Here is a 27,724-nt window from a genome sequence, read left to right as displayed (position 1 = left end):
TGAAAAAGATGGCTTAAAATTCAACATCCAAAAAACTAAGATCGTGGCATCTGGTCCCATCACTTAATGGCAAATAGAAGGGGAAAAAGTGGAAGCAGTGACAGATTTTATTTTCTTGGCTTCAAAATCACTGTAGATGATGACTGCAGCCATGAAATTAAAAGATGCCTGCTCCTTGGAAGGAAAGCTATGACAGACCTAGACAACCCATTAAAAAGCAGAGACATCATTTTGCTGACAAAGGTCCGTATAGTCAAAGCTATGGTTTTTCTTAGTAGTCACAGATAGATGTGAGAGTTGGACCATAAAAAAGACTGAGTGCCGAAGAACTGATGCTTTCAAAGTGTGGTGCTAGAGAAGACTCTTGAGAGTCCCTTGGACAGCAAAGAGATCAAACCAGTCAATCCTGAAGGAGATCAGCCATGAATATTCATTGGAAGGAATGAGGCTGAAGCTGAAGCTCCAATACTTCAGCCACCTAACTTGAAGAACCAACTCACTGGAAAAGACCCTGATGCTGGGAAAGATTGAGGGCAGGAGGAAAAGGAATGAGATGGTTGGATGGTCCACTGACTCAGTGGACATGAGTAGGAGCAAACTTCAAGAGATGGTGGAGGACAGAGAAGCCTGGCATGCTGCAATCCATGTGGTCGCAAAGAGTCGGACATGACTTAGCAACTGAACAATGACAACGTCAACTTAAAATGAAATTTAAAAGCTAAATAACTGGAGTATTGCATAATTGGTGCCTTTACACATATCATTCCATGGTGGATTATTTTTTTACTTCTCATTTAGCAGCAAAACTTGAATGTAATCATAAAAGTTGCCCTTAGAAGACTAACATTTTTACAAACATTTGCAACACTGTAGTTGAAAATCCAAAAAGGAAGTTTCAGTTTGATGAATTTATACAGGTGACCATTAATTGCACTTTTTTAACCTTAAAAAAAAAAAAAGAAAAAGGAAAGTGGCATTAAGGCTCTGTTGCACAGAGGGACATGTTTGTGTTGAGTCAGACAGGCATGGATTTCAATCTAGGCTCTGTCACTTAAATAGTTGTGAGCCTGATGATTAAATCAATTCTCAGACCCTCCACTTTCTCATGAAGGATACAACCGTATCAATATCTACTACTCTTGCAAGACTGCCATGGGTGTTCATTTAAAAGGAACATATGTAAAACAGGGCTCTATGGTACAAAATAGTCATTTAATATTTATTGGTCAAAATTACTAAAGAAAAAGAGCTTATTTTGCTGCCAAAAAAGTCTCCCAATAGAATGTATAATATTAACATTTCAACACTATTGTACTTTCTCTCCATGTTGTTGCTCATACTAATGAACACATGCTTTATCTCGTATTTATACAAAAATTATCTATTAAGGGCCTCCTACTGTTTGTGGCACCAGGATGCAAGAATTGAAAACAATACAGACCAAGTTACCTTCATGAATCTTATGTTCTACAAGTCAATATAAAACGTTAAGTAGGCAAACAACCTTCCCTCAATGGGAAGGGATCAATTTAAGTATTAATTATGGTTTCATTGCAACCAAGACTGGATTTTTGCCCTCCCCCAAGTAGTCTCTGAACTACTTTAATAATAAACCCTCTTTCTACTAAATAAACCAGTGTTGGTTCTATTACTTAAACTAACAGGCGTGCCTGTGTCTTGTAATTCAGAAAGCCGTTTTTTCCTTTGACCTCAGATAACAGAAGCAAATTAGATATTTCCAAACTCAAGGTATACCATATACCAGAAAAAACTCAACCCTGAGATAGATATGAGATTATTTTCTTGTGTTACATATCTTGCTATGGTTACCAAGACGTGGTGAGCATTTTGAAATTTTTTTCTTAGAATAATACAATGATCTGAGTCTAAAATCTTCATAAGGTACAGCTTTCCAACGATAAACAAGAACAGGAAGTGAATCTTGACTAGAACCAGACTGAGTTCCCTTCAGTATTATCTACTCTGCTGTCATCTAGCCTGATTAACAACATTAAACTTTTCACCGTCCTAGCCTAAAGTTCTTAACATCTTCATTTCTGTTTCAATAAAACATATTTCCCATCAAACTGGAAATTTTGACATGTACTTAAATATTTTAGGTCCTAAGAGGAAGACAAGCTAAAATAAAGGAATTGAGTAGCAAAGCAACTGACAAAAGCAGAAATGAAAACAGATGTTAAACTTCTTTGAAACAAATTTTTACTGATAGCCTCAACCAAAGCTATTTCAGTCAACGACTAGAAATATTCTACCTAGTCAAAAGATCTCAACAAGCTTCATAGGTCACTGCCTCCTCCAGGGTGTGGGTTAACTCTTTTCAGGGTTCTATTTACCACCCAGCACCGTGCATGTCAAAACAGGTGAAAGGCTCTGTAAAAGCTTAGTTCAGGTCAGTGGCCTGTGATCAGGGGTAATTTTACACCCCTCAATGTCATCTGGCAGTATCTGGAGACGTTTCCAGTTGTCAGGACTGGGGGGTGGGAGGTGCTGCAGACATCTGAGGGCAGAGGCCAGGATTGTTACTCAACAGTCTGTGATGCACAGGACAGCCCCCCAACGGCAAAGACCTATGCAACCAAAAGTGCCAGCCGAGGCTGAGAACACTCTGGTTTGGGTTGACAGTATTGCTGCCCTTCACATTCAAGTATAAAATCACCAATGGGGTGGCTTCATATAACCTCTGATGATAGCTTACAGAGTCTTTCAAACAAGATACACTAAATCTGCTCCTTGGGAAGATGCTCAGGCCACTGAAACTGCCAGTGAAATCTCCGCGTGTAAAAAACCTGAGTCTCCTTTCACAATTAACCAGCTGTCTCCAGGGGTAAGAGACTTGCTATTGATGCCGCTTTTTTGATTCTAAAGACACTGGACTTCAAACATTACTAACACCTTGATTACACTGAGTAGCAATCTCATTCTCTAATCATCCCTTAAGACAGTGTCAAACGCACAAGTGAAGTAACAGAAGCCACTTCCTCTCCTTAAGCATCTTTTAACATCATCATGACTTTTCTTTTTCCACTTTACAGAAAATGCTGCTCAAGGCTTCTGAGCTGGCTTCCTCAGAGGAGATGACAGTTCCCACTGTACAGAGGATTAAAGCGACACCAGTGTGTGTGCAGACCGCCTGGGACGAGCATGGCGTGTGCTGACTCCTGATGGGTGACGTCAGACACACAGCATTAGATGCCTGGACACTAAACTGATGGGAAGTTTGAGAACTTTGGGATTAAGATAAGAGCTATTCTGGGATGCCCCTGGTGCTCCAGTGCTTAAGAATCTGCCTTGCACTGCAGAGGATGCAGGTTCGATCCCTGCTCAAGGAACCTTAAGATCCACATCCTGCAGCCCGCACACTGCAGCTCCAGAGCCTGCGTGCCACAACTGGAGTGTCTACTGGCCGCAATGTGACGCAACTAAGACTCAGTGCGGCCAAATAAATAAATCAAGACTTTTTTCTTTTAATAAAAAACTATTCTGGGGACTTGCCTGGTAGTGTAGTAGATAAGAATCTGCCGGCCAAGGCAAGGGACATGGGTTCAATCCCTGGTCTGGGAAGATTCCACATGCCACAGAGCAATTTCGCCCACAAGCCACAACTACTGAGCCCATGAGCTGAAACTATTGAGCCTGTGTGCCCCAACTACTAAAACCCACACATCTAGAGCCTGTGTTCTGCAACAAGAGAAGCCACCTCAGTGAGGAGCCTGTGCACCGCAATGAAGAGTAGCCCCTGCTCAGCTGCAACTAGAGAAAGCCTCAGCAAAAACGAAGACCCCAGCACAGCCATAAATGAATAAATATATTTGAAAAAGAAGATAAAACCTCTTCTGAGAATATAAGAATCAATGTATTATACGTTTTTTCTCTAGATATGGTACTGGGAATGATTTTATAAATCAATAACATTTTAATCTTTTAAACATATCACTGAATTCATATTTGAAATTCAGTTTTACATTTTTCTTATAAGTAGCAGATTTGAGGTAAGTCACCAAAAAAAAAAAAAAAAAAAGAAGAAGAAGAAGAAGAGAAAAGAAAAGAAAGAAAAGGGTATTAGTACAAAGGAAATATCAAAGTAACTAGTAGGTGGCAGATAGATCAAAATGTCCATCGCAGCAGATCTCTCTGGTGTTCAAGAACACTTCACGGCTTCATGCCATCTCCCTGATGCTCCATGCTGAGGGAGCTTTCAATAAAAGAGAGTAAGATTTTGTTCCAAAAAGCACTAAGTTGAGAGAAGGGTCAATTAGGTAAACAAGTATAAAATCGAGTGGTAAATGTTACATGTAACTTGGAAGCATAGAGTCACCTGTGAGCACAAAGGAAGATGTGACCATTTCTGGCTGGGGTGGGGGTTCATAAAGCAGAGATATCCAAGGAGAGCCTTGAAGGTCAAGAAAAATTTTGCCAGGAAAAGGGGAGAGAGAATATTGCAATCAGAATTGTTTGATTTATTAATAAATTAATTCAGAGACGGGAAATGACACACGAGTGACAGAGGGTGGTCAATAATGCAATTAGGCCAGTGTGAGAGCACAAGGGGGGACTGAGTAGACGAGGCTGGAAAGGTGGGTGGGAACTCAACTCCGAGGTGCCTCACTAACAAGTTAGACTTCACAGCGCAGCAGTAGGAAGTCACAGGTTTAAGAAGGTGTAAAGGAACGAGATAAAGTTATGGAGGAGGGGGAACAGCACAGATGACAGCCTGGAGCTGGTGACTGGATGAACAGAGAGGCTACTGCAATAGTCCACACACAAGGAGATGAAACTGAATCAAAACAACACGGCTTTTCATTCACGTATTTGCTCCACCCACCCACCATCCATTCACCCATCCACCCAACCACCCGCCAAACACAGTGCCCACTGTGTGGGGGCCACCATGCTAACTGAGGCATGATCGATGGGTAAGATTAGCATGGTCTCTGCTTGCGAGAGCTTATATGCTGTGGAGGAGACGGACACTAAATCATCTATTACACAATTAATTTCCATGGTGATGAGAGTTATGAGAAACGTCCTAAGAGGGCGTATCACAAGAGACCCTGCCCTAATCTCAGGGTGGGCATGGTCCAAGAAAGTATCTTTAAGGAGTGACCTTTCGGTTTTCCCTGATGCCTTGGAATCAGCTGTATGAATTTTCTCACACCTCTCATTCTAAATAAAAATGTGAGAACCTTCTGTTTCACTAGTACACTTTGCTTTTGTGCAGCCACATATAAGTACTGACTTCCTAAAACCACTGGTAGGTCTAATGAAACCAGTAGGCGTGGCAGGGAGTGGAAAGGAAGACTGAGGATAAACGGAACAGAGTAGAGTGGGCAGAAGCTAAAGCGTAAGAGAAGGGGAAAGAGGAGACGGTGGAGTCTGTAAGGAAAAGAGATGAGGGCAACAGGGCTCGGACTCCAAAGGTTTAGCTTCACAATAGCAGACTCGCTAAGGAGAGAAACCTAAACCGTTCTTGTGACTGATACTCAGAAACAGAATCCTTTGCAAACTGATAAACATGATGATCCAGCAGCCTGCCAACTTCCACTGCTTTATCTTGACTGGGAGGCATTCTGTTTTTAGAGTGGAGCAATCTAGGCCAAAATTCCAATTGACTTACATGCCCCTGGGCAGATCTCTATCTTTTTGAGAATCAGTGAAATAGATACCAAGAGACACCTGCAGTAACAGGCAAATTTGGCCTTGGAGTACAAAACTGAAGCATGGCAAAAGCTAACAGAGTTTTGCCAAGAGAATGCACTGGTAACAGCAAACACCTCTTCCAACAACACAAGACTCTACACATGGACATCACCAGATGGTCAATACCAAATGATTATATTCTTTGCAGACAAAGATGGAGAAGCTCTATACAGGCAGCAAAAACAACGGAGAGCTGACTGTGGCTCAGATCATGAACTCCTTATTGCCAAGTTCAGACTTAAATGGACGAAAGTAAGGAAAACCACTAGACCATTCAGGTATGACCTAAATCAAATCCTTTATGGTTATACAGTAGAAGTAACAAATAGATTCAAGGTATTAGATCTGATAGAGTGCCTAAAGAACTATGAATGGAGATTTGTGACACTATGTAAGAGGCAGCGATCAAGACCATCCCCAAGAAAAAGAAAGGCAAAATGTTTGTCTGAGGAGGCCTTACAAATAGCTGAGAAGTGAAGAGAGGCTAAAGGCAAAGGAGAAAAGGAAAGATATACCCATTAGAATGCAGAGTTCCAAAGAATAGCAAGGAGAGATAAGAAAGCCTTCCTCAGTGATCAATGCAAAGAAATAGAGGAAATCAAGAGAATGGGAAAGACTAGAGATCTCTTAAAGAAAATTAGAGATCCAAAGGGAACATTTCATGCAAAGATGGGCACAATAAAGGAGAGAAACAGTATGGTCCTAATGGAAGCAGAAGATACTAAGAAAAGATGACAAGAATACACAGAAGAACTATTCAAAAAAGATCGTTATCACCCAGATGACCAAGATGGTGTAATCACTCACCTAGAGCCAGACAACCTAGAATGTGAAGTCAAGTGGGCCTTAGGAAGCATCACTATGGCTTCCTAAGATAGTGGAGGTGATGGAATTCCAGTTGAGCTATTTCAAATCCTAAAAGATGATGCTGTGAAAGTGTTGCACTCCATATGCCAACAAATTTGGAAAACTCAGCAGTGGTCACAGGACTGGAAAAGGTCAGTTTTCATTTCAAACCCAAAGAAAGGCAATGCCAAAGAATGTTCAAACTATCGCGCAATTATACTCATCTCACATGCTAGCAAAGTAATGCCCAAAATTCTCCAAGCCAGGCTTCAACAGTACATGAACCGTGAACTTTCAGATGTTCAAGCTGGATTTAGAAAAGGCAGAGGAACGAGATCAAATAGTCAACATCCGTTGGATCATCGAAAAAGCAAGAGTTCCAGAAAAATATCTACTTCTGCTTTATTGACTATGCCAAAGCCTTTGACTGTGTGGGTCACAACAAACTGTGGAAAATTCTTAAAGAGATAGGAATACCAGACCACCTGAGAAATCTGTATGCAGGTCAAGAAGTAATAGTTAGAACTGTACATGGAACAACAGACTGGTTCCAAATGGGGAAGGGAATATGTCAAGGCTGTAGATTGTCACCCTGCTTATTTAACTTATAAGCAGAGTACATATTATGAAATGCCGGGCTGGATGAAGCACAAGCTGGAATCAAGATTGCCAGGAGAAATATCAATAACCTCAGATACGCAGATGACACCACCCTTATGGCAGAAAGTGAAGAAGAACTAAAGAGCCTCTTGATGAAAGTGAAAGAGGAGAGTGAAAAAGCTGGCTTAAAACTCAACATTCAGAAAACTGAGATCATGGCATCTGGTCCCATCACTTCAAGGCAAATAGATGGGGAAACAATGGAAACGGTGACAGACTCTATTTTCTTGGGCTCCAAAATCACTGCAGATGGTGACTGCAGCCATGAAATTAAAAGACGCTTGCTCCTTAGAAGAAAAGTTACGACTAACCTAGACAGCATATTAAAAAGCAGAGATATTACTTTGCCAACAAAGGTCAGTCTAGTCAAAGCTTTGGTTTTTTCAGTAGTCATGTATGGATGTGAGAGTTGGACAATAAAGAAAGCTGAGTGCTGAAGAATTGATGCTTTTGAACTGGGGTGCTGGAGAGTCTCTTGGACTGCAAGGAGATCCAATAAGTCCATCCTAAAGGAAATCAGTCCTGGATATTCACTGGAAGGACTGATGCTGAAGCTGAAACTCCAATACTTTGGCCACCTGATGCGAAGAACTGAACTCACTAGGAAAGACCCTCATGCTGGGAAAGAGACTGAAGGTGGGGGGAGAAGTGGACAACAGAGGATGAGATGGTTGGATGGCATCACTGACTCAAGGGACATGAGTTTGAGTAAACTGCGGGGGTTGGTGATAGACAGAGAAGCCTGGCGTGCCGCAGTCCAGGGGGTCTCAAAGAGTCGGATACGACTGAGCAACTGAACTGAGCTGAACTGGAATCAATATAATCATACTGATTTCACAAAAAGTGCTATTTAAAATAGGAGTCAAAGGTGATAAGGTATTTGAAATAACTATTACCTCAATCCATCTAATCTATTAATCTACACACAATAACGTGATCACTTCAAATCTGGAGTCCCTGGCGGCTCTTTGTTTGAGAAATAACACTTTACTTCTTAAGTAAAGGCACTGAACATTATTCCAGCTGTGATAATTAACTTGTGATCTGGATACTGAGCCCAAGTTCAAGCCAGAGGGACAAGTAATTTAGAAAGCTAACTGTCACTTATTGTTAACTTTGCCCACAATACCCACTTCCCTTAAAATATCCCAACGGTTGATATTCAAGATGACCACAGAAGATTATAGGTGCGCTGCTACTCTCTAATTGGCCATCAGCGTGACAGAAACCAACCCCTAGCACTTTGAGATTAAAAGTTAACACTGCCTCTTGGTACCAACTGTTACTACAGTAACAGGGGAGCTCAAATGAAAGTCCATTAAGAGCAACAAAATTAAGAAAGAATTATATTAAATATCTATGACTGTTTCCGTTAAACAGGTCTAAATAACCAAGTTATTCCAATAAATAATTACGGTAGCACTGTAATATTTGTTTCCTAGCCTCCTGAATCAGCTGTGCCCAGTCCTAAAAGGTTTGATCCTTTGCAGAGTTAGGAAGAATTAGATCTATGTCATACATATAATCTGATCACCAAGAACACCAGGGAAGGTCCCTCTATAACACTAACAGGAAATGTATCCGTATCCTGCTGGAAATTGGGGACTTGCAGAAATGAGAACAATAGTAAATTCCTATGGACAGATCGAGACTGTGCAGGCCCGTCCCTGCTCCTTGCACCCGGACACTGGGCGTTCACAGTGGAATATCACAATGAGGGGACCCCACCATGAAGTCCATTAATTCATTCAGCCCCTCGCACACAATCCATTTCTTCAATCAGGCTTTTTTAGAAACTGGCGCTTACCTATAAACAGATAGCCAAAGGCTCAGAGATATTTAAGAAAAGCCTCTAATATCAAAAGCAGAAAACAAGGAGGAAAGAAAGGGACTCAGAAGAAACAGAAACTGTGCATAGAAATGAAAATCTTGAAGTAGAGGATTATCCTTAATATCATGAAAGACACAAGGAAAAAAAAAGACTATATCCATGAAACAAAAAAGCAGGATGCCAGAAAAATTGAATATTCGCAAAGTAAAGAAGAACTACTGGAAATTAAAAACCAGGATAGCAAAAATATTGTAAAGGTGTTCAATAGGTGAAAAGGTCCTTAATATCATTAGTCATCAAGGAAACACGAACTAAAACCACAATGACATATCACTACAAATCCAGCAGAAGGACTGAAATGAGAAGGACGGCTAACTCTTGGGGTGCGCTCTGGGGGAAGTCAGCTGTCAGGTCGTGAAGATGCTCAAGCAGCTTCCTGGGGAGGAACTGAGTCTTCCTGTCCACGGCCTTGTGAGTGAGCTATTTTGGAAGAGGGTGTTCCAGTTGAGCCAGGCCTCCAGACAACCATGGTGTCTGCTGGCATTCCTACTCCAACCACATGAGGGACTCAGGGCTGGGGTCACCCGGCTAAGTGGCTCACAAATTCCTGACCCACAGGAAAACTGGCAGCATCTACCAGAGTTAAACAGAGGTACGCCATACAATCCAGCTTTTAACTCCAAGGTGCACACACAACAGAAATGTACACATATACACAACAGAAGACATGATCAAGGATGTTCACGGCAACGGCATCTATAATCACTCAAATCAGAAACAAGCTGAATGTCCATCAACAATAGAATGAAGGAACAGCAGTAATTCATACAAGAGAATACTACACAACGATAAACAGGCACGAACTACTGCAACGTGCAGCAACACCAGTGTGATACTGAGATAAAGGTACTAGATATAGAAGACCACATTTCCACTTACATAGAGGTCAAAGTCAAACAAAATCAGACCAGGGTTAAAAGGCAGGATAGACTTGGGAAGGAAGCGGTGACTGGGAGGCAGCACAAGTGGGTCTTTTAGGGTACAGGTGATGTTCTATTTCTCCATTTGGAATGTGTCCAAATGGGAGTCACTTTATAAAATTCAGTCAGCTCCACACTTAGGATATGTACACTTTTTCATGTACATGCTGCACTTCAGTAGAAGTTTATTTTAAAATGGTAATTAGAATTGGAAGACACAGCTCCAGATATCTCCCCACAAGGACAGCAAGAACACTAAAAGGAAGAAAAGGGAAGGGGGGGAAAGAGATGAAAATGACCTGTCTAGGAGGCTGAACACCCATAGAGTAGGATTTTTTCAGAAACAGAGAACCAAGAATAATGAAGAGAAATAATCAAAATAATTCAAGAAAAATTCAAGAAGAGAAGTGTCTTGAGTTCTCTAATATCAAGGGTCTACTATTTGTACAACTAAGAGAGATGAAAGCTGAATCGCTACGAAGCACCTCATCACAAACTGTCTCAAGGTATTAATTAGCAGATTTTCACACAATCTGTCAATAGCAAGAGTGCAAGGTTGGTACTGGTAACAAGAGATAGCATTCCCTCACCTACTTCTTCCTCTACATCCTCCCTCCTCCACCTCAGACAAATTGCCATATTTTTAAAAAAGAAATGCTTCTTCTCAATACGATTTATTTCGAAGAGTTTGAAGGTGAATCCCCAACTAGCTTGCATGCCTAATGGGATGTCAGCAAACAGGAGTGGGTAACAAATGGTCTCTGTGGTGACTGTGGGTTTTCTATCTTGGGGGGCTCAGTGCCCCCACTGATCTGCTCTGACATCACCAAAAGGCTGAACACACCTCAGGGGAACATGAGTTCAGAGGCCCAAATAACTAGACATCCTTAGAGAACAGTCACAATGAAAGAGAAACAACAAACAACATCACTAATGAAAGTGGAATTTTTAGAACAGGCAAACCTCAAGTTATAATATATACTAGTATCTATACTAATATAAGATAAAATGTTAAAAATATGAAGTCAGACTACGTGGAAACATTAAATATGAAAAACATAACAGGTGGGATAAATACTCTTGAAGAACAAATTAACCAAGCTTGAAAAATAAACTTAGGCATCCTCCCAGAGGTCAGCGTAAGAGGCTGAACACGAGAAAGACATGGAGATAACATATTTAAAGATACAGCAAGTCATTTAAAGAATGCACACATATTTCTACTAAAGATCTCTTAGCCATACAGTTTAGATAAAGATAACCTATACGTAGACACACCATGGTGGTATTTAAGAAAGTCAAGGGGAAATTCTAGAAACTTCCAAAGGCAAAGAATAAACAAATAACAAACGGATAAGATCAGTCTCAAATTTGCAAAAGACACATGGGATTCAATAAGAGAGTACAGCAATACTAGTAAAATACTAAAGAAGGGACTTCCCTGGTGGTCCACTGGTTGACTCCACACTTCCAGTTCAGAGGGCTCGGGCTCAGTTCCTGGTCAGGGAACTAAGATCCCACATGTCATGCCAGGTGGGAAAAAAAATTTAATATTGAAATAATAAAAAATTTTTAAATATTAAAAAAATTTTAAACATCCAAATTATTTAAAAGTGATAGCAAATGAAAAATATCTTTATGTACATAAGGACTCAAAGCTCTGCCACAGACTGTGAAAACACTTGTGAAAAGATTACTCTACTAAGAACTAAGGGGGAACCACAGAACGCTGAAGTTAAGGTGATCAGAGAGGGGAGACAAATTCACAAGGGTGCTCAACATTCCTTGTTCTGTAACTGATAAAAGCAAGAGGACAGAGAACCACTTGAGATACAGAAGACATAAAAACGCATATCAACCAATGACCAAAGTGACATTGACAGAAGATACCACCCAATAACATCAGAATACACCCATTTTTAAAGTGCATTTGGAGCATTCAGCAAGGGGGACCAAGAAACAAGCTTCAACAAACTTAAAGGAACTGGAATCGTACAAAGTAGTTTCTCTGACTACACAGAATTAAATCAGCATTCAATACCAGAAAAATATTTGGAAAAATTCTGTAAATTAAAAACTTTTTTTGAATAATCCATGAATCAAAGAAGTCACAGGGAATGTTGGATATTGAATGAAAATAAAAACAACATAAAACTTGTGGGATGCAGCTAAAGCAGTGCGTAAAGAGAAATGTATAGCACTGAACACATGTAATACTAAATATTAGAAAAGCTAGGTCTCGTAACTCTAAGGCTGATTCATATCAATGTATGACAAAACCCACTGGAAAAAAAAAATAAATAAAGCTAATGCTTTAGAATTAAAAAAAAAAAAAAAAGAAAAGCAAGGTCTCACTCAATGATCCGGGTTTCTAGTTTAAGAAAATAGATGAGTATCAAATTAACTCCAGGGTAAGCAGAAGGAAGGAAGTAACAATGATAGGAGTAAAAATCTATGACACTGAAAAGAGAAAGTAGAGAAAAGTCACTGAAACTTTTTTTTTCTTGTAAAGACTTCATTCTTTCTCAGTTCAGTTCAGTCACTCAGTAGTGTCCGACTCTTTGCGACCCCATGGACTGCAGCACGCCAGGCCTCCCTGTCCATCACCAGCTCACGGAGTTTACTCAAACTCATGTCCATTGAGTCAGTGATGCCATCCAACCATCTCATCCTCTGTCGTCCCCTTCTCCTCCTGCCCTCAATCTTTCCCAGCATCAGTGTCTTTTCCAATGAGTCAGTTCTTCACATCAGGTGGCCAAAGTATTGGAGTTTCAGCTTCAACATCAGTCCTTCCAATGGATATTCAGGACTGATTTCCTTTAGGAGGGACTGGTTGGATCTCCTTGCAGTCCAAGGGACTCTCAAGAGTCTTCTCCAACACCACAGTTCAAAAGCATCAATTCTTCGGTGCTCAGCTTTCTTTATAGTCCAACTCTCATATCCATACATGACTACTGGAAAAACCATAGCTTTGACTAAACGGACCTTTGTTGACAAAGTAATGTCTCTGCTTTATAATATGCTGTCTAGGTTGGTCATAACTTTCCTTCCAAGGAGCAAGCGTCTTTTCATTTCATGACTGCAGTCACCATCTGCACTGATTTTGGAGCCCGCCAAAATAAAGTCTCTCACTGTTTCCACTATTTCCCCATCTTTTTGCCATGAAGTGATGGGATGCCACGATCTTAGTAGTTTTCTGAATGTTGAGCTTTAAGCCAACTTTTTCACACTCCTCTTTCACTTTTATCAAGAGGCTCTTTAGTTCTTCTTTGTTTTCTGCCATCTTTAGAGTTGTTAATAGGTAGTGCTCGCTTCGGCAGCACATATACTAAAATTAGAGTTGTTAATAGGTAAAAGAAAATGAGTTCATAGAGGAATTTTTAAAAATCCTATCAAAACAGAAAGTTCCAGACCCAGATAGCTTCAATGAAATGGAATAATGGAAAATCTATCAAATATTTAGGGGAAAAGCATACTAATTCTACACAAACATTTCAAACAAAGGGGCAGAAGACAACATGTCCCAGACCAGCATTACCTTCATACCAAAAACCAAAGATATTATAAGAAAATTACAGACCAATGTCACACATGAATATACACACAAAAATTCTCAACAAAATATTAGCAAATCAAATCTAGAAATATATAAGAGGGATAATATACATCAAATGGAGTTCATCACAGGAATGTAAGGTTGATTCAACATTCAAAAATAAATGTAATTTACCATAAAGCAGTCTAAATAAGAAAAACCATAGACCACATTGATCCAAAAAATTATGACAAAATTCAGTCTATTCATGATTTAAAAAAAACTCTAGGCAAATGATAAACTAAAAGAGATTTCCTAAATGGGAAACCTTAAGCTATAAAATTTCTACAAAAGGAAGAAAAACATCTCTATGCTCACGGATGAGACAAAGATTTCTTAGACAGGACACAGTAAACATTAGCTATTAAAAAAAAAAACTGACAGTCTACATATCATCAAAACTTATAACTATGCTCCTCAAAGATCACTATTCAGAAAATGAAAAAACAAGCCAGACTGGGAGAAAATATTTGCAAAATACACATCTGATAAAGAACCTGCATCCAAACCCCAAAGGCCAGTCATAACTCAGCATTAAGAAAACAACCCAATTTAAAAAGGAAGGGGGCAAGGTTTGAAAGAAGATGGATTAATAACATACAAGCACATGAAGAAATATCCAACACATCATTAGTCATTAGGGAAATGCAAACTAAAATGACAGTAGATGTAACAGATTCCATCCACTAGAATGACTAAAAACTTGCTTTAAAAATTAATACACTAAATGACCTGAGGATGGGTATTAACTAGAATTCTCATACATTGCTAATCAGAGCACAAAATGTTATGGATACTTAACAAAACAGTTTGGCAGTTCCTTAAAAAGTAAAACATACACTTACCATGCCACCTAGAAAAATAAACATTCAATAAATAAGAGAGTTCAATATAGTTGCCAAATCCAAGATCAACTTAAAAAGATCACTAACACAATATAGTTGCCAAATCCAAGATCAACTTAAAAAGATCACTAACAGTTCTCTACTCCAGCAATAAAATAGCTACACTTGGGAAACATAATAAATAAACACATCATTCACCATAACAAAAACTCTATGGGACCTAGGATTACAAAAGATCTATAAGAGAAAAATTTTAAATCAAATAAACAACACAGATGTTATGAATAAATGGAAATATCCTTTACGCTCTTGGATTGGGAAACTTGATAAAGGTATCAGTTCTCCCCCCCAAATCAAACTATAAATTCAATACTCTATCAAATTTCAACTGAATTTAAGATAACTGATTAACTTACTCTAAAATTTCTATGGAAGAATAAAAGTACATGAGTAGTTAGGCTAATTTTGCAATAACTGAACAAAAAGTTGCTTGTTCCACTAAAAAGCAAAATAAGTTAAAGATATTAGAGTATGGGGCACATGAACATATAGAGAGACCTACAGCTGGCACACAACAGAGCATACAGAGAATGCACGCACACATATTTCTGCTCCCGGGTTAAGATGCCAAAGAGAGTCCACCAGAGGTCCGCTGGAATCACTAAGTGTGAGTGAGAATACGGATAAAACAAGGTGACCACGAGCTGACCATTGCTGGAGTTGGGTGATGTTGAAACTGAGTTCAATACAGTGCTTTCTACACTTTTTTATGTGCTTAAAACTTTCCGTGTAATAATTCCAAATATCTGAACAAAAACAGAAATAACAGCATGTGCTACTTCAGTGATCCCCAAGGTGGGTACTAGATACACGCCCCTGGTGTTGAAAGCTGAATTTTCAGGCCTAAGACAGACGACATGGCCCCACGCTGCTCAGGCAAGAAGACCTGGGACTGAGCACAGATGCTAAAAGACCTGTACTTTTTACAGAGAAGGCTAGAAATATTCCGTTCAGTCTGCTAAAGCGGTGATGACATTTAGCTTACAAGAAAGGCCTTGGAAAAGAAAACAATAAACAGTCCCAACAACTAATCACAATGTAAGGCCAATATCATACCTGAATTTGTGGTCTAGATTTACCCTACTTGAAAGGCGTGGGAACTCCAATGTAAGAAAATAACATAAAAGCTACTCCAAGACAACAAAAACCCCTGGGGATCCAGCAAGAGGAAACACAAAGTCCTCCTGCAGAAATGCTTTCATGAGCTAGGGAACGTGGGGGGCCCCAGCAGCAGACAAAACCCACAGAAAATGAGTTCACAGTGAAAAATCACAAACTGCAAAATACAGTAAGAGACTGCCCTAAGGCAGAATTTGATAATATGAGAACTAGAAGCAACAGAACAATGTGCAAATGTACAAAACTATTACACGTGCTTTTAAAGGAACAGGAACCATTTTTTACAAAAAAAAAAAAAAAAACACAAAAAACACAAAAACCAACACTATAGACCAATATGCCTCCATCTTCCAAAAACTCATGAATGGCTCCCATCACCCTCTAAGTAAAAGTTGAAGTTGGTACAAAGACCTGTAAAGCCTGGTGACCTCTCACCTCCCCAACTTCACCTCCTACGATTCCCTGCCCTTGGCTCCCTCTGCTCGGGCTACACAGATGCCCAAGTCAGGCGTCCACCCGAGGGCCCCCACGCTGGCAGTTCCCTGAACCTGGATACAAGCCCTCCCATCCCCCCCACATCACCACATGGCTCTCCCCTGGACCCCCGTTCAACTGTCACCCACCCACTGAGGCCTGTACTGACCACACTGTTGAAAACTGCAACCCTGCTTACACCCTGGTATTGCCTTTCCTGCCGGCTGGTTGGCTGATTTGTTTTCACACAGAATATATCATCATCTGACATACGATGTATTATATTATCTTGCGTACTACTTTCTATCCCAGATTATAACATAAAGTCAATGAGAAAGACCGTATCTGTTTTGATCAAAGCAGGATGGTCAGAGCCTGGAACACATACTATCTACCACAAAGCAGGTTCTCAATAAATATGTGTTGAGTGAAGAGACGGGGAAATCAGAGGAAGTGAACTGTTCTGGTAAGAGATGAGGCAGAATTCTCATTCACTCATGCATGCACACATGCACCCCCAAACACAACTCGGTCGTTACCTTATACAAGGGAGCATCAAGGTATTCTTTTCCTTACTGTGCAAATTCCTCCTTCACATCCTAAAAAATGACTACAATTGACTTTTCAAAAAATAACTTATATAAAACATCACTACATTTTCTAAGGCATTAAAAGTACAGACAGTATAGTAAAAAGCACCCTTCATAGTTCAGCTTCCTGTTCCTTATTTTTATCTTTCCTGAGAAGTCATATGTATGTCCACACCATCAATTTCTACATATATAGAAACTATATAGTTTTTCTTTCCTCCTACTTCCTCAGTTAATGAGTTCTGAGAATATTCTACTTGTTGTTGATACTTATACCCTTGGATATTGATACAGAAATGCTAGCATCCATCACTCCATTCTGTGCCTAAGAATCACCTAAGATACAGTCTTTGGGAAGACAAAAGCTGATGACTGTAACGATTGCATGCATGCTCAGTCGTATCTGACTCTTTGCAACCCTATGAACTATATAGCCCACCAGGTTCCTCTGTTCATGGGATTCTCCAGGCAAGAATACTGGAGTGGGTTATCGTTTCCTCCTCCAGGGCATCTTTCCGACTCAGAGATAGAAATCACATCTCCAGCGTCTCCTGCATTGGCAGGCGGATTCTTTACCACTGAGCCACCTGGGAAGCCAATGACTATAACATGGCATCATATTATCACCTCTGCTAAATTCCAAGTGTCTTCTTATTAGTAATTACACACATGTGGGTTCTGATAAAAATATAGTCTGTGGCTCATAAGACTTCAGAGATACAAAACATAAAACAGTATTACTGTATCCTTTTGACAAAAATCTCTCATTATAATTCGCTTTGTTTATCCCAGATAACAGTTTGTTTTTTTCCTTAAGATAAGTATTGGGGCCAAGAAGGGTATTACTTCACCTTGAATAGTTATAAATTTGGAATTGGGCAATATTGAGCCCGCTCATAATCAGAAGCTAAGATTATTCTTACGTTTTTATCACAGGATTTTCAAAATTGTTATACCAATGGTGTCTGAAATAATGTGCCATGTAATTTAGTAATAAATAAAACACATATACATAATACCATTTTTAAATTCTGACTACAGTATATAGGCTCTGAAGATAGTCAGAGGTAATCCAAACTGCTCAAGTTGTTTGTATAAACTATAAAATCTCTCTCGTATTTTTGATTACCAAACGATTTCACAATTTGAGCCCCATCTCACACCTTTTAAGAGCAGGTGCAGAGTAGTTTTATCAGGCTCCGCCCAACACTGCCACCTAGCGGTTCACAAGGTGGCTGCAGGCAAGGCCAATCACACTGCCGATGGGCTTGTTCTCTCAGAAAGGGGAAAACACTCCTCACAAGGAAGCTTACATAGTTCATACTAAAGTTCTATAAGAACTGTTAGTAATGTGTGAAAAATATAAGTCACTCTGAATATTTTATTTTAAAAATGTTTCAAAGATGTCACCCGACCAACTCATCACTTAGGTCTTGTCATCTGGCGTTGAACTTGATTAAAATTGATTTAAAATAATTATTAAGATTATTTTTCACTCTACTTCTCCTTAAGTATTTATAAAGTATTTTCTGGAAATACTTCAAAAATTTAAAAATATTCTTTGTTCATGAGCAAAATAAATCATTCAGATTGTACAGAAAAACTCATTTTACAAATAGCTTATTTCACTAGTTTAAGAACCTACTGCAGGGAATTATGTCCTTGTTATATTTATTGAGTAAAATTGACATAAAAGATTAGTTTCAGGTGTACAACATGATGATTCAGGACGTGTATATATTGCAAAATGATGACCACAGTAAGTCTAGTTAACATCCTTCACCGTTTACAAAGTTACAAAACTTTTTTCTTGTGATGAGGTCGTTTGTGTTTTTTTTCCTCTAGCTAGATTACCAGTTTCTTATAAGAGGACATATTGTAAGAGGACATAACTCTCTTTGTCACTGAGCAGACAGGAGGACAGTCCCTCCGTGTGTGTGTACACACGTTTTCTTTACCCACTCACCCACTGATGGACGCGTGTATCTCTGTCACTGAGGACAGGACAAGGTCGCTGTGTGTGTGTATATGGGTGTGTACATACCACGCTTGCTTTATCCATCCACCCACTGATGGATGCGCATGTATTTGTCACTGAGAGGACAGGGGACAAGGTCACTCTGTGTGTGCACGCACACCACACTTTCTCTATCCGTTCACCCACTGAGGACCAGCCAGATGGAAGAGACGCACGGGGCAAGACACAGGGAAAGGACTGAGAGCTCCGCGCTCTCTCCAAGTCAGCCAGCCGCTCTGCACTCTTCCTCCGTCTCCGTGTGGTCACCAGTCCTGGATGCCTGATGAGAACTTCTAAGATCTACTCCTCTGGGAACTTTCAAACACTCAATACAGTAGCATGAACTACAGTCACTGTGCTGCACACTGCATCCCCAGAAATGATTTTATACGTTTTGATCCCTTTCACCCATTTTGCCGCCTGCCTACCCCCCACCTCCAGCAGTCTGCTCCGTATATCTTTGAGCTATATTTTGTAAGATTTCATATATAAGTGAGATCATGCAGTATTTGTCTTTCTCTGTCTGACTTACCTCACCTAACGTAACACCCTCCAAGTCTGTCCATGTTGCTGCAAATGACAGGACTTCCTCCTTTTTATAAAGCTGGGGAAATATTCCAGGGTGTGTGTGTGTGTGTCTACACACCACACTTTCTTTATCCATTCACCCACTGATGGATGTGCATGTCTTTGTCATTCAGAAGACAGGAGGACAAGGTCACTCTGTGTGTGCGCACACAGCACACTTTCTTTATCCACTCACCCACTGATGGACACGTATATCTTTGTTATTGAGAGGAAAGGAGGACAAGGTCACTCGGCGTGTGTGTGTGCGTGTGTATATGTGTACACAGCACACTTTCTTTATCCACTCACCCACTGATGGACGCGTATATCTTTGTTATTGAGAGGAAAGGAGGACAAGGTCACTATGTGTGTGTGTGTGTGTGTGTGTGTGTGTACACACCATGTTTTCTTTATCCACTCACCCACTGATGGACATGTATATCTTTGTTTTGAGAGGAAAGGAGGACAAGGTCACTCTGTGTTGTGTGTGTGTGTGCGTACACAGCACACTTTCTTTACCCATTCACCCCCTCATGGATGCATATACTTTGTTACTGCGAGGACCGGAGGACAAGGTCACTGTACACCACTGGGCTGCAGAGATTCCCATGGGAAACACCTGTCCCTCTGCTGGACTCCTTTTAACGTCTCCAGTTCTCCAAGCTGACCAGCGAATCCCACCATGAAGAGCACAGGAGCAGAGATGCTCAGAGTTTCCAGGGCTTTCATGGGAATTTCACTCCTGCCACCTGCCCAACTTGTGGGTTTCCTGGATGTCCCTGCCTGCTGCTTTTCCAGCCTCTGCTTGAGAGTCTTCGAGTCAGCAAGTCAGTGCCTCCCACGGGAGTCACTTCGCCTGGAGACAGACAGTGCCTCCGAGCTAGCCCTTACCAAGCCCAGTAACTTCCAGCAGCATCTCTGTAGGCTCATCGTCACCCACCCTTGGCCGTGCCCCACACGCCCCAACTTTTAACTCCTCTTTCCTCGAGCAGTCCCTATGATAGCTGAAGCCTGTTCTGCCCTTCTCCTCTCCAGGATCAGCACGGCCTGCATCCACAGCTGCCCCTCCCAGGGCAGGTGTGATCCCCTCCTGTCCTGACGCAGACGGCGACCTCCAGGGCTGCGCGTGTTGTCCAACTACCTACACCATCCACAAGCACATCCGGGTCAGTCAGCAGGCACGTCGCAGCGCCGTCTCACAGGCCTGCGACCCCATGGACTGTAGCCCGCCGGGCTCCTCCCAGGCTCCTCATCCGTGGGATTTCCCAGGCAAGAAGACTGGGGTGGGTTGCCATTTCCTCCTGCAGGGGTTCTTTCTGACCCAGGGATCGAACCTGCGTCTCCTGCATTGCAGGTGGGTTCTTTACCACAGAGTCACCACAGGATTTTCTCTGCTCTGCTATTCCTAACATATCTCCCGAAGCTTTTGTAGTTTGCAAATTTCATGAGCAAACATGCTCTTATTTTCAAAGCAATCACTGATACATATTTATCAGGCTAAGCAGGGAATGAGAACAATACAGAAAGGTAAATGCTTTTCTTTCATTTTCATATTATTGCAATAATACAGGCAATTTCCAGAGTGTAAGAAGCACCTGCAAGTGGAAGGCTCTGAAGTGAGCCAACTCTGGGATATGGCTTGCTTCTGCTCACCCTGCTTTTACACCCTGCTGGATGAAGGAAAGGCCTTGAGGACTGGAGATAAATACTCTTCAGATTAAGTCACTGGGGAAAGTCTCTAAAGGACAAATGGAGGAAAATCTACCCTACCCTATCTTAACATTTAAATTTTTAAAGCTTTTCAATTCATCCTTATCATGAGAATATGATAACTGGGTGGACCTAAAACTATGTCCAAAGCATTGCCTTACATCAAAGGATGCAAGCAGAGTTAAAAAGGCAGCCTATGGAATAAAAGAAAATATTTGCAAATCATATTATCTGATAAAGGATTATACGCAGAAAATATAAAGAACTCCTAGAAGTTAACAACAACAACAAAAACTGGTTAAAAATGGACAAAGGACTTAATTTCTGCAAAGAAGGTATACAAATGACCAATAAGCATGTAAAAAGATGCTCGATAACAATAATCATCAGGAAATAGAATCAAAACCACAATGAGACACCACCTCAAACCCATTAGGATGGCTACTATCAAAACAAAACAGAACAGAAAATAAATGTTAGCAAAGATGTAGAGAAATTGGAACCCTTGTGCATTGCGGCTGGGAATGTAAAATGGAATGGCTGCTATGGAAAATAGTATGGTGGTTCCTTAAAAAATTAAAAATAGCATTGCCACATGATCCAGCAATTTCACTTCCAGATGTATACCCAAAAGAACTGAAGGAGGGTCTCCAAGAGACATGTGTACTCCCATTAGTCACAAGAGCCAAAACATGGACGCACACCAAGTATCCATTTCCAGATGAGTGGATAGATAAAATGCAATATATCCATACAACTGAATATCACTCATCCTTAAAAGGGACGAACACTGTGACACATGTTCCAACTCGAATGGACCTTGATAACATTATGCGAAGTGAATTAAGCTGGTCACAAAGGATATACACTTACACGAGGCACACAGGAGGCGAATTCACAGAGAAAGAGCAGAACAGTGGCGGCCAGGGGCCGGGGGAGCAGGTAAAGGAGCCGTTTAACCAGCACGGAGTTTCAGTTTGGGAAGAGGAAAGTTCTGGAGATTGGCTGGGCAACAATGTGAATGTACATAACACTACTGACTGTACCTTAAAAACGGTTAAGAAAGTAAATTTTATGTTGTGTACATTCTACCACCATTTAAAAAATTTAAGCCATTATCAAATTTGTTCCAAGGTCACCTTTATGCCTGACTCTTACTAGAATATCAGGCACAAATAACATTTAAAGTGGAATCTTCTCAAAGTCCTAGCCCAAGAAGGCAAAGTCCTATAGAGGAAAACAGGTTCCTAAAAACAACAGGATGCTTCCCAGGAAAGGTCTCTAAGCCAAAGCATTTTAGAGAAATGAGGATATGTCTCCTACATAATACTACATAATGTAGGAATACTGATAAATTAACATAGCACACAAAGATCTGTATTATCTTGTACCAACTAAGAGCTTTTGAAAACACTGATTTCAATCTCCCTGAGGCTTCAAATCATGGGAAGGAGAAGAGCGCCATGGCTGGTGGTCACCTGTAGGTGGCAGTAAAGGCACATTGTTCATGTCAAAGCAGCCTTCAAGGTCAACCAGTATGGGACAGCAGAAAACACTGGCAATTCAAGTTCTACTATATTAAACAAACTGTATCAACTTCTCTGATACACTGTGAGTGTTGATCTTGCGAAAACATGTTCACCCTGGGGCCTTTCCTCAACCAACTCTATCTTGTCTCATTTTTCTTGCTTGATATGTCTTTGTGATCATATCTATTTAGAAATATTATACATTCATTTTGGAGGGACATGGTAGTTTTCTTTCTTACAGAAAAAGAAACACACACACTCTAGTGAAGTCAGAAAGCCTATTTATTTAGGTCTATTGTGTGCTAAGCAGGGTGCTAGGTGCTCTGAGACATGTGAAGACAGATGGATCAGGTCCTTGTCAACAAGAGAGACCCAAAATGTGAATAATAGGGATGAGCGTCCAATCAAGGGGTGAAATAACAACACACTGGTGAAAGAGAGAGAGATCCACAGACACCTCCAACTCCCACCTCTAAAAACAGGCTCCCACAACCCACAAACCTTTCGGTGAGTTTTACTGCCTATGTGTGAATCCTTAAATGTTTTATTTCAGTTTGGTCTACTTTCTGAAATTCATACAGATAGACTCGTACAGTATGAATTCCTTTGTGTCTGGCTTTTCTCGCTTCACACCACATACACTACATTTGTCCATGCTGTTACATGCACCTCCTATATGATCCATTTTGATTGTGAAAAGCAGAAAACTGTTTACACAACTGATTTATCAACTCTACAGTTGCTGAACATGTAGGCTGTTCCTAATTTGGAGCGATTAGAAATAACGCTCCTATGAACATTGTTATCTATCATCTCCTGGTACACAGGAACATGCATTTCTACCAAGGAGTGGAATCTGAGTCACAGGTGTATGTATCTTCATCTTAGTACTTAATATCCAGCTGTCTGCCAAATTTAAGCTCCCACCAGCCATGCACAAGAGTTCCGGGTTGCTCTATACCCTCACCAACACTTCTTATTAGTCTTATTCACTGTGGCCACTTTGGTGTGTGGGTAGTAACATCCTTAATGACAGTTTCAATTTTTACTTCCCTGAATACTTATGAGGTTGGGCGTACTCACACATGTTTACTGACCATTTGGATACACCCTTTCTTGAATGCTTCAAAGTCTTTGGCTCACGGAATGGCAGCAATCTCCCTTGCAAAATTAAATTTACAGGCTGACAGAATCCAGCTACAAAACTTTCCCTGGGGAATATCAAATCATTGGTGAGAAACAAGGATAGGATAGGAAGTTCTATTTCCCCAGATTTTTTTTTGCTACAGATTGAATGACTACTTTGACTATTCTCTACTAAGTAAGACCAACCTCAGCAAAACTTACAGAAAGAAAGTACACCACCGTAATAGAGAAAGAGCACAACACAATCTCACAATCTGAGAATCCTGAGTAAATATCCCTGGGTTACACCATCGAAACTACTATTGTGTCCTCAACATATTCTGCTGTTGGCATGACGTTTAAATTCTATGACCCATGTAAAGCACTTAGACCTCTGCCTGATGACTCTTTACCTCTGATAATACAGATAAGAGTAATGACAGAGATAACTTTTTTTAAAAAAAACCTAAGTAACTCTTTTAAAACCAATAACCTTCAACCTACAGACACGTAGTTACTTTTCAGAATATGATACTAAAAGCCTCCATCACACACACTAGTACACAAGGTTGGATTTAAGTAACTCAATAACACACCCTTTATTTCTTTACCAGTCTTGACTCTCCACACTACCTTTTTCTTCTAAACTGCTGTTTGACCATACTACTAGACATTTTCCCCTAGAAATTCATCTCTCTCTACACATACTATCTCCTTGAACTGTGAGACCAGAATCTGTAGAGGGCAGCCCAGTACATCACAATAACCAGAGTTCTACTCAACTAGTTGTGCCCTGGGGACCCCGAATGACTCTCCAGGCAGTGAGTGAAACGTCACCCCACAAACTCTTGATCTGGGATTTTAGGGGGCATAGGAGTGCTTTCACTGCCATATAGAAGCCTTCTCCTAAGATCCTCTAAGTGAAAGAATCTTTAATATCTTTAGGCAACTCTACACATTGTTCGTTTAGATCTAACTAGAATTATCTATCACTTTGGTTATCTGGATTCAACTTCTTTGCTGTGAGGTAAGTAAACCATCTGATTGTCTATGTGTCTGTAAAATTGTGAAGTTGGGACAAAAATTGCTGGGGAAAAGGAATTTGGGAAATGCCGAATTTACAATATTGTTTAGAAAATCAAGTTTTCTACAGGAGGTTGAAAGGAGTTTGACAACCAGTATGGCTATAAGACTACAGCTGTTAAGTTGCTGGAGTTAGAATAACATAGATGTAGACAAACATTATCTCAGCCTTCTTCATCCAGAAACCACTAGGCAACATACCTGGCCCTCTCCACAAAAAAAAAAAAGCAGTGAATTCAGAAGCAAGCTTGAAAAAGAAAAGGGGTAGGGCACAAAGATTCCTAACACCAAAGTGGGAGACCATCAGGGCCAAGTAAGATTCTCACTCTTGTTTGCCGTCCCCACCTCTCACTTGTGGGGACTGGCTGTCTACCCACTGCTCTGCCTGTGTCTGCTGATGGCCCCCTGCGCTGGGCAAGATAAACAGTAACAGCAGGGCCCTCCTCACCACACTGGTCTGAGGAACCAGGATAAGCCTCATATCCGCTGAGGAAAAGAGAAATGTATTAAGAATGAGAAATACAGTTTTACCTGTGGCACAGACAAAATAAATCTCTTGATATAAGAGCATGCTTTTATAATGGGGATTTACTGTGTAAGTCTATTAACTACATTCTTTCCAATAATTGTAAAATTGGCTTAACTAAATTATATTCACGCTAAAACTGGACTCGAGGGCTAAAATAAAAATTCATTTGGGGCTTTTAGTACCTAAACCAGAATTCAAAAATAGACCTGAAATGGATGATTCCATAAGGTGAAGAGAACTCTGTGAAATCCCTCATTTGCAAGGTGAAAATTTTCTTTCGTTCATATCCCAATATAAGTGAGGAAATTAAAGCTGCAAGAATGATCCCTGAATGAGACAAGTTCTTCCATTTGAATAAAAAATTCATTAGGTTCAAGTATTAAAGAAGCAAACTAGACATAAAAGTTTAATTCTTGATCCACTGTTTACTCACTTGCTGCCAAATGGTTTGGGGGAACTTTTTTTTTTAACTGAAATTCTTTTCCACCATAAAATCACCGTGAGAAGCCTGGAAACAGAGAACAGTGCTAAGCGCTGCAGTGTTGGGGGCGGGGGTGGGGTGACGGGGTGGTCTTATCTCTGTTGTTCTTGCAACTGGCAGGTTCCCTTCATAACAGCAAGTCAGAATGTCCCTGATGCTGACACTGGGCTTAATGTTTTATCCATGACTCCCTCAACCCTCGACTTCTTTACCTATGTTTTCAATCATACGTTCAACCAATATTTACTAAATGGCAGTTAAACACATACATACACAACACATGCAAACCCTCAAGGAACTCAATTTAGAGGAGGATAAAAGGCAAGTAAAGACCCAACAATAATACAAATACATGCCACTACAGGGATAAGAAGCCAGTGCTAAAGAACCTTACAGGCATGAATAACCAACCAGCTTCAGGGGTCAGAGAAGATTTCGTGGGAGAGGCAACATCTAACCTAAAACTTTTAGGATAAATAGCAGCCAGCCACATCAAGAGATGGGGGTGTGGTGGGAAGGGATATCACAGGTTGGTGTAACAGCCTGTGAAAGGCCAGGAGTAGGAAGACGCATTAGGCTAGGATGGAGAGAAAGACAGGGCCCACCCTCAAGGTGTGTCCCTTGGGGCCTCCCCATGAGAGACTGTCGAGTCAGAAAAAGGAATCTCCCTGCGCAGACAAGGGGCCTTTTCTTAATGAGATCTATGCCTTTCCATACCTGCTGACTTCAGCAGCAGGAGAACACTAATCAGCAATGAATTTTAGAAGACCTGTCACAGGCTGTATGAAAGCAGGGCAATGAAAAGATTGGATCTGCAGATGAGAGGTTCCTATCTCCAGGTAAAATATCAAGCTCCTATCCTGCATATGAAATATAACTCTGTGTGTAAAAAACTGATTATAATGTAATTCAGCAATGAGCATATGACGTCTAGTGAATAATATCAATGTAATCACCTCACAGTGGAAAGTCTTTACAGCAGCCAGGGCAGAAAGGGGAGGGTACTGAACTTGGTACCAGAAGAGACTAGGCCTCGGTGTCTGAGTTCTCAGCAAGTCACTGGCCCACACTGGGCCTTGAATCTCCATCTACACAAGAAATTGTAGCTCGGGGTTGCCACTTGTGCTTCTAAAACCCATTCACCTAGCATTATCACAATCAAAAGTATTTTAATCACCAAAGGAAAGGATCTAAATAATTTGTAAGTCAGATTTACTACAGTTTTATCGGAGGAAATAAAAGAGCATGTGCCCACAAGCTGTCTTAAATAAAAAAAAAAAAAAAACTGTTCACGTACCTTTTAAAAGCTGACAAATCATGCATACAAAATATAAACATAATTAAAATTTTAGGACGAGCAAATGAAATTATGATTTTTTTTTAAAGAAGAAGAAAAAAAGTTAATATAGCCAAGCAGGCAATGATTGGAGTTGCTCACTTCTCTTTTCTTTGCTTTCACTTCCCTTCTTAGGTTAAAATACTCCTAGTATGTAAATTATTCCACTCAAGACTCCCAGAGTCCTTTCTTTTTTTTTAATTTACTTTTTTGGGGTTTATTTTTATTCAAGGATAATTGCTTTGCAATATTGCATTGGTTTCTACCAAAATCAGCATGAATCAGACATAGGTTTACATGTCCCCTCCCACTTGAACATCCCACCCCCCCATCCCACCCCTCTAGGTTGTTATCAAGCTCCATTTTGAGTTCCCTGAGTCATACTTTCCACTGGCTATCTATTCTACATATGTTAATGCATGTTTCTGTGTTACTTTCTCCATAACTCCCACCCTCTCATTCTCCCCAACCCCCCAGTCGTGTCCATAAGTCTATTCTCCATTGCTGCTTCCCAGAGTCCTTTCTCAGCAATTCATAGGGATGTTTTTGCCAAAGAAATTACTTCTAGTTTTCCATGTGACAGACAAGGGATATGAAACACTGGGGACTTAAAAAATAAAGCAAACCAA

General features: G+C 40.5%; 1 protein-coding gene across 1 annotated transcript in view; it reads right to left on the bottom strand.

The window, feature by feature from the left end:
- The window catches only part of UBAC2 (UBA domain containing 2), a 164,855-nt gene that overhangs the window by 96,676 nt on the left and 40,455 nt on the right, over positions 1–27,724 (bottom strand). The window lies entirely within an intron of this gene.

This window comes from Muntiacus reevesi, chromosome 11 (genome assembly GCF_963930625.1).
Source record: "Muntiacus reevesi chromosome 11, mMunRee1.1, whole genome shotgun sequence".
In the NCBI taxonomy this organism is placed as follows: domain Eukaryota; kingdom Metazoa; phylum Chordata; class Mammalia; order Artiodactyla; family Cervidae; genus Muntiacus; species Muntiacus reevesi.
Note: the sequence above shows the minus strand (reverse complement) of the source record. Positions and strands in the feature narration are given on the sequence as shown.